The sequence below is a fragment of the Callospermophilus lateralis genome, unplaced genomic scaffold, assembly GCF_048772815.1.
Source record: "Callospermophilus lateralis isolate mCalLat2 unplaced genomic scaffold, mCalLat2.hap1 Scaffold_101, whole genome shotgun sequence".
Lineage (NCBI taxonomy): Eukaryota > Metazoa > Chordata > Mammalia > Rodentia > Sciuridae > Callospermophilus > Callospermophilus lateralis.
Genome location: NW_027510272.1, coordinates 1,632,182 through 1,639,950, shown reverse-complemented (window position 1 = coordinate 1,639,950; position 7,769 = coordinate 1,632,182).

Genomic DNA, 7,769 nt, shown 5'->3' with positions numbered 1-7,769 from the left:
AGAAATAAAGAAGCTGCATCTGCATGGCTACAATACCTGAGTAGAGGAAGCAATTCTGTTGAATGTCTTCTCAGGCCACACTACCATGTGTCTGTTCCAGTCTGGAAGCAATAAATGTAAGCGGAGGATGTCGGGGCTCAGATTAGTCTCCAGTGACTCCAGGAAAAGTAAATTCCTAGTTCTAGTATGAGTAGGTATAATAAATTCAAAATGACTACATTTTAAAAATACATCTATCATCAAGAACTGCAGTGTGTATTGCCTTTCCCCGAATGCATTGGCCTTTGAGTGATTTGGTCTCTGGGTTATATCAGAAGTACTGTGGTAACTCTAGGTATGACTTCAAAAGTAATTACTCTCTAGAAGCATTGTGCTACTCACTATGTCCAACTGCACTGATGGAGAGATCACACAGAGGAACTCCAAGAGTATGGGGAGATGGAGAAGGACCCATGTGAGCCCAACCACCAGCCATCCTCACCAAGCTACCAGGCACGTGAGTGATGCCTACACACCAGCTAATTACCACCAGGTAAACAAGCTGATGCCCATTAGCCAAGCCCTGCTGAACACTGAAAAAATGGGATGACATGATAAAATTCAGTTGTTCAATGTCCCTACATTTTCAGGTCACTACAGATATGCAGGAACAGATGACTATAAATGTGGGCAGAAACAGAGCCATAGATGGACATGGAAAGTTCTGGATCAGTAAAGATGTAAGGGTCTCAGTGCAAGGACAGCCCAGTGAGGGTCAAGATGGGTATAAATTAATAAACAAGAAGTTGGTGGGTAGATTAGAGGGCACATATGGCACTTACCTGACTTCTGCTGAGAAGGACACCACTGGCTTCCAGACTCCTAGAGATGTAATGAATGAGATGAACAGCTGGCATTAGTAGCTGAGAGAAAATAAAACTGGCTTGGCAATGAAAAATTTGGAAAAACTAGAGCAATAATCCCAAGACAAATGAGAAACATGAATAACAGGGTCACCAAAATGAGCCCCTGAAAGTCAGATGGACAGGATTGTGACAGTCACATCACCAGCTTTCTGAGAGCCTCTGAAATGATTCTGTGCCACTGGGCAGCAGATCTGGGATTGACACAGATACAGTAGGCACATCAGTCCAAAGAAGATTAACAAGAGATGTGCTAATACCGAAGACAGTGTGTAAAACCCATCAGTGCCCTCGGTTCAGCAAAACTGGTACACAAGAATGTGGAGACCAGGGAGATCTTGGTAAAAGATGAAACCAGCCTCCCGCTCATTCATTCCTTCATTCAACAAATATGTATTGGACATCTAGTATGTGACAGGAACAACTCAAAGTAACTCAGTTTCTGAGAGTGAACGAGAATGGGAAGAGAAAATGAAATTAACTAAGTCCACTTAAGAAAAGTTGGAACCAATGGACAACTAACTCTTCTCCATTGTTTGTGGAGAACAGATTTGTTTCCATTTCCATTAAGACTAAAGGGTTTACCATTTTCTAATTATATAAACATATTGTAAAAGGAGTGCTTGTAAAAATCCTGTCTGCTTCCAAACCTAGATTGCAATCTGAAATACATAAAAAAAATTAAAATATTTTTATAAATATTCTGGACTTAATATGGGCTATAAAGTATAGGAAATAAGTCCTCTATCCACTACTATAATGTAGGTTAAGTAACATAACCTTTCTGTGCTCCTATATCATTATCTCTGGCAGAGAGTTATCCTGACCATCCTGTTGTGAGTGCTTTCTGGCTTCATTCATTTGATAAATGCTTATTGAATACTCTAGTGTGTGCAAGATATTGGGCTTAGTCTCACAGAAACAGTGTCATTAACAGATATTGCTCACATCTGAGAATATTTTGGTACATATGAGAGATAGGCATATAATCAGTTAACTATAATACATGTGCCATAATTCTGAATATGTACAGTTTATTGTATTTGTGCTTCTCTCTCTCTCTTTCTCTCTCTCTCTCTCTCTCTCTCTCTCTCTCTCTCTCTCTCACACACACACACACATCAGGATTTCATCCTCTTCTGCTAAACATACATTAGATAGTCAAAAATATGCAAGTTATAACAAAAGTTAAGTACACATTTAACAAAACTATGTTCTCTAGAAGTATGTAATAGACATTAAGTGAGAGAAACCATACAAATGTAAAGAATGTGGCAAAGCATTTAATCATAGATCACACTTTACTAAACACCAAAAAATTCAAAGTGGAATGAAACCATACAAATATAAAGAATGTGGCAAAGCTTTTAATGTTAGGCCAACCCCTATAGGGAATTAGAGAACTCACAATGGAGAGAATGTGGCAAACATTTTAATCAAATCTCAAACTTTATAATTCACCAGATAATTCATACTGGGGAAAAAAACCAAACAAATATAAATATTGTGGCAAAATTTTGACTCAGACACAATACCTTTCTCAACATCAGAGAATTCACACTGAACAGATGTGATACAAATGTAAAGAATGTGGCAAATATTTTAATCAAATTTTATTTCTTGATAAACACCAGAGAATTCATACTATAGAGAAACCATACAAATGTAAAGAATGTAGCAAAGGTTTTAATCAAATATCACATTTTATTCAACACCAGAGAAGTCATACTGGAGAGAAACCTTACAAATATAAAGAACATGACAAATATTTTAATGTTATGTACACTTATTGTGCACCAGAGAATTCACACTGGAGAGCAACCATAGAAATGTAAGGAATGTGGCAAAGAATTTACTGTTCAGAACACCTTTTATGTGCACCAAAGAAATCACACAAGAGAAAAATCAGACAAATGTAAAGGATGTGGCAAAAGTTTAGTGTTAGGCAAAGCCTTATTATTCTCAATAGAATTCATCATGGAGAGACAACATATAAATGTAAAGAATGTGACAAAGCTTTTAATGAAACATCATACCTTAATAAAATCAGAGAATTCATCCTGGAGAAAAGCCATAAAAATTTAAAGAATGTTTCAAGGCTTTATTTGAAGAGTAGGCCTTACTCAACACAGGGGAATTCACACTGGAAAAGTTGTACAAATGTAAAGAATGTGGGGAAAATTCTATGTACAATTCAAGTGTTAGTCAAGCATGAGAGGATTCATACTTGAGCAAATCTTTACAAATCTAAAGAATGTAAAAAATCATTTATTGTGATATCATGACTTATTAATTAGTAGAAAATTCATACTGGGAAAATAGTACAAATTTCCAAAAAAAAGTGGCAAACTTTTAATCAAAGCCAAATATTTTTAAAATGTCAAGAATATTACAGCAGTCATTAAGTCCTACAAATGTAAAGAATATGACAAAGTTTTTAAATGAAAGATCATACCTTACAAATCTCTATGGATTTAGAATTCAAGAGAAGTTTTGTACTTGCCAAGAATATTTAAGAACTTTATTCAATTTTTTTTAAAAAAATCATAATCTATCCAATCCTAAGACTTATACTATCTGTAGTGAGAACCCTGTAACATGCATAACTTACATGATAGCAAAATGTTTAGTATTGAGAAAAATGACCACATATGTGAAATACAGCAACATCATTATAGTCCACATATTTCTCAATATGAGAAATATCAGAGAGAATTTCTGTATTTATAGGGTCTGTAGACTTCTTTTGAGCAGTTGCTTAAAATTTAATGGAGATTCTTAATTGATGTGACAGAAATTTTTAAAAATGTACTCAAATATCAGCATAGTGCAGATAGCTCAGCCCTGAGAAGATACTTGTGTGTAACAAATCTTAAGTTAAAGAACAAATTAAAAAAAATAGACTCAAGTCTTGAAGATTAGATAAAATATTTTTTCTTTAGGTAATGTTATCAATGTTATAGGAGTCACTTCTGAGAATTTTTAATCTGTATTTTTAGATTGACTTGGTGGAAGAGATTGAACCCAGGGATATTGCATGCTAGGCAAATTCTCTGCCACTGTGTCATATCTTCAGCCATTTTTTTCTATAGTGCATGTGTTTTGATCCTATGCAAAAGTGAATATTTCTCAATGTGTGTAACACTACCATGTATTGAATTAGAATTTCCTGAATTTTGTAGGTAACAAATAAAAAAAGATACTGTTTTGTTAATAGTTGGAGATTGCTCTTAATTCTTTAAGGCAGTGTAATTAAACTTTCAATTACTTGGAGACTAATATTCCCCTAAATTTCAGTTTAATTATTTATATTTTTGTATCTACTAGGAAATGAAGACTGGCATAATATATATATATTATGCCCAGATTTCTAAATTTTTAATTACTATTTCAAAATTTTATTCTGTAATTTGTGGCTGTTTTGTTGACACCCCTTTATGTAGGATACATTGCTTTTGTTTGAAATTGATATGAATATGCACATTTTCCAATCAATGGTCCACTTTAGAACTAAGTATCATTGGAGCTTTAATTGTGCATGCATATGTGCGTTTATGTGTGAAAATGAATATGTATGCTTATGCCTCTCTTTAGAAGAAAGGGATTCACATAACTAAAAGAGAATTTTAAGATTTCTTAATGAATTACTCATATTCAATAAACGTTGAATATTATTAGCATAATTGCAGCCATCTTTCTTTTACCCATCCCTAATTCATAAATACTGTCTTTATTCCCAAGAAATATACTGTAGCCTGAGGTAAAACCTACCTGGCTGAAAATGTGCTGGTCTCTCCCTGTTCTCTCAGAGAGAGATTAGAGACAACTTGCCAGCCTCTGGTATGGAGACATACTAGTTTCCCTGTTCTCTCCTTGAGAAGACAAAACAGACATACCAGTTCCCCTATTCTTTCTCTGTGAGAAAGAAAAACTGCCAGCCTTGCTTGTTTCCTAAGAAATAAATTTGCCTTCCATAAGATCAAGGGATGCTTACTATATCAGTCAAGATTAAAACCACCCCTAGTGTGTGGCCATGTTTCTATCCTATAAAAGGAAACACGCAAGGGGGAGTTGGGTCTGATTTTCATCCTTGCTGGTGCTATTCCTCTCTTTTTGAAGAGCAGCCTTGTCACCCCCTGATAATAAACCTGCTTCTTATCCCAGGTGTGTGTGTGATTATTCCTGCACAACTTTTCTTTCCCAAAATGTCCCCTTGAGGTACACTGAAAAATTTCTCCAAAATACATGCTTTCTGATTTAAAATCATGTTATTCTAATTGTGTAGTCTCTACTTTCTTGGTACTCATGGAACATATGAATTCCTCACTCACGGTTGATAACACATTGCTTTTATTACCTGTTCAGGGAATTTAAGAATAATTTTAATAAAAGAAACAGGTATTCAGAAATTAGTTTGATTTCACAGGAAAATAAATACAATGGATCAACAAACTTATGAAGAAAGATTCAATATCTTTAGCAATTAGAGTAATGCAAATCAAAACTACCCTAAAATTTTATCCCACTCCATTCAGAATGGCAATCATCAAGAATATAGGCAACAAAATATGTTGGCAAGTATGTGGGGGGATAGGTACACTCGTGCATTGGTATGGGACTTCAAATTGTTAGAAAAACTGTGGATAGCAGTATGCAGCTTCTGCAGAATACATGGAATGGAATCACCTTTACACCAAGCCATTTATCCTTGATTTAAAGCCAAAGGACTTAAAATCAGCATGCTACAGTGATGCAGTCATGTCAATGTTTATAGCAGCTCAATTCACTGTAGCTAAACTATGGAACCAAACTAGGTGTCCTTCAATAAATAAATGAATAAAGAAAATGTGGAATATATATATTCAATGGAGTATTACTCAGCTTAAAAGAAAAATGAAGTAATAATATTTGCTGATATATGGGTGGAAATGGAGAATATTACCTTCAATGAAACAAACCAATCCAATAAAATCAAAATACAAATGTTTTCTCTAATATATAAATGCTAATTCCCAATAAGGTTGGGAGGCACTACAGAAGAATGTGGTTACTTCAGATGAGGTAGAGTAGAGTGGGGTAAGGTGAGAGGATATGGAGTAAGGAAGATTAGTATTATGTAACATGATTATATATATATATATATATATATATATATATATATATATATATATATATATAATCTCATATATATGATTATATATTAATATTTATAATCTCATATTAATATTTATAATCTCATATATATGAGATTATACAACATGTAGAATCAGAAAAATAAGAAAATATAACCCATGTATGTATGATGTTTCAATCTGCATAAAAACATTCCACTGTCATGTATTACTAATTAAAACAAATAACATATTTTTTTAGAAATACAAAAAATAGTTTAAAATGGTTTGAAATGAGAATAACCTAAATTTTAAAAGTTCACATTCTTATTTTTTTATCTATTGGAAAATCCTGTCATTTCAAATTGTTCCTTCAATTTATTGAGCATCTTATAATTTAGTCAACATATTGAGCCATCTTGTTTAGGTGAAACATGAATAGGCTTCAATAGTCAAAAGGTTTTTTAGTTTTATAACATTAAAAAAACAATTTAGTGTATGTAATAGGTGGTCTTTAACTGAGAAAAAAAATGTTTTATAGAATAAGCTAATTGCTCCATGTGGGGAAAAGGAACCAGGTTATCCTTTCTAAGTCCCTACCATAAAGTTCTCTATTGAATGCTCCTATCCCTTAAAGATACAGTCAGAAGGCACCAATGATAAAGGCAAAGTGGAAATGAGTGTAAGTATTCACTCCCCCTGAAGAACCTTTGCATTATACAGAAGTAGCCCTCTGGATAGAAGAATTACCATTTTCTGAGAGAACAACTAAGAACCCACAGTGAGTGAAGTGCAGGTTATATTTCATCCTAAACTTATATCCCTTCAATAATGCTTCTTTGTGCAGAAACAGTCTATATGAGCATCCATAAGGACTTGCTGATTGTGTGGGTACTGTGTACTAGATGTTTTCTCCGAGCCTGTCTCTTCAGATGACTTAGACTGCTGACTAGTCTGTTTTTCTAGTACTTAATAGACTGATCATAATTAAACCTCATTGAATTGGTAGTATTAAATAATAGCATATTTCAAACAAAGGCATTTTACCCATAGCCTTCCCATTTTATTTTTGTAACATCTGCTATATTTAAGAAAAGAAAAACATTCAAACAAAATTTTAATCAAATCAGATAGCTTTGGAAAGGAAACAAAATATCTAGATCCATGTCCTAAAATTAAATTATTTTAAAGAGCTCCATTTCCAACTGGACAAACTTGGCATACTTGTGTGTCAGTGAGAAAGAATTACTGCTTTGTTGGTTTTATTATAGACTGTTTGGGCCACGCATGAGCCATGCAACAACAGAAGACCCTATTATCCCACTTACAATATATATTTCTGCCAAATGTGGTAAGTGTTGTGATTTAAATGTCTTGGATGCTGTTGGTATGGTAGCATATTAAGTGCTTTTGGAATATTCTGAATTTAAAATATACTGCCAGGTTGTATTAATTGGATAATATATACAAGGTAATCATAAAAATAGAAAATTTTTGAGAAATATGTCTATTTTGATTGCCAGAACCTCATGCAAATAAAAGTTTAATTTTACATGTTAACTTTTTTTCTGGACAGTTTAGATGATTTGCTTACAAATAAAACTTAAGAGACTGGTAATCACATTACCCAACACTTAATGTTTGTAAGGCAATATAGTAGGGTCTTTACTTGAATTCATTCCATGTAAAACAATGCTATGAGGTAGGTGTTCATCACCATCCTGATGTCCATTTTACAAATGGGGAACTGAAGTTT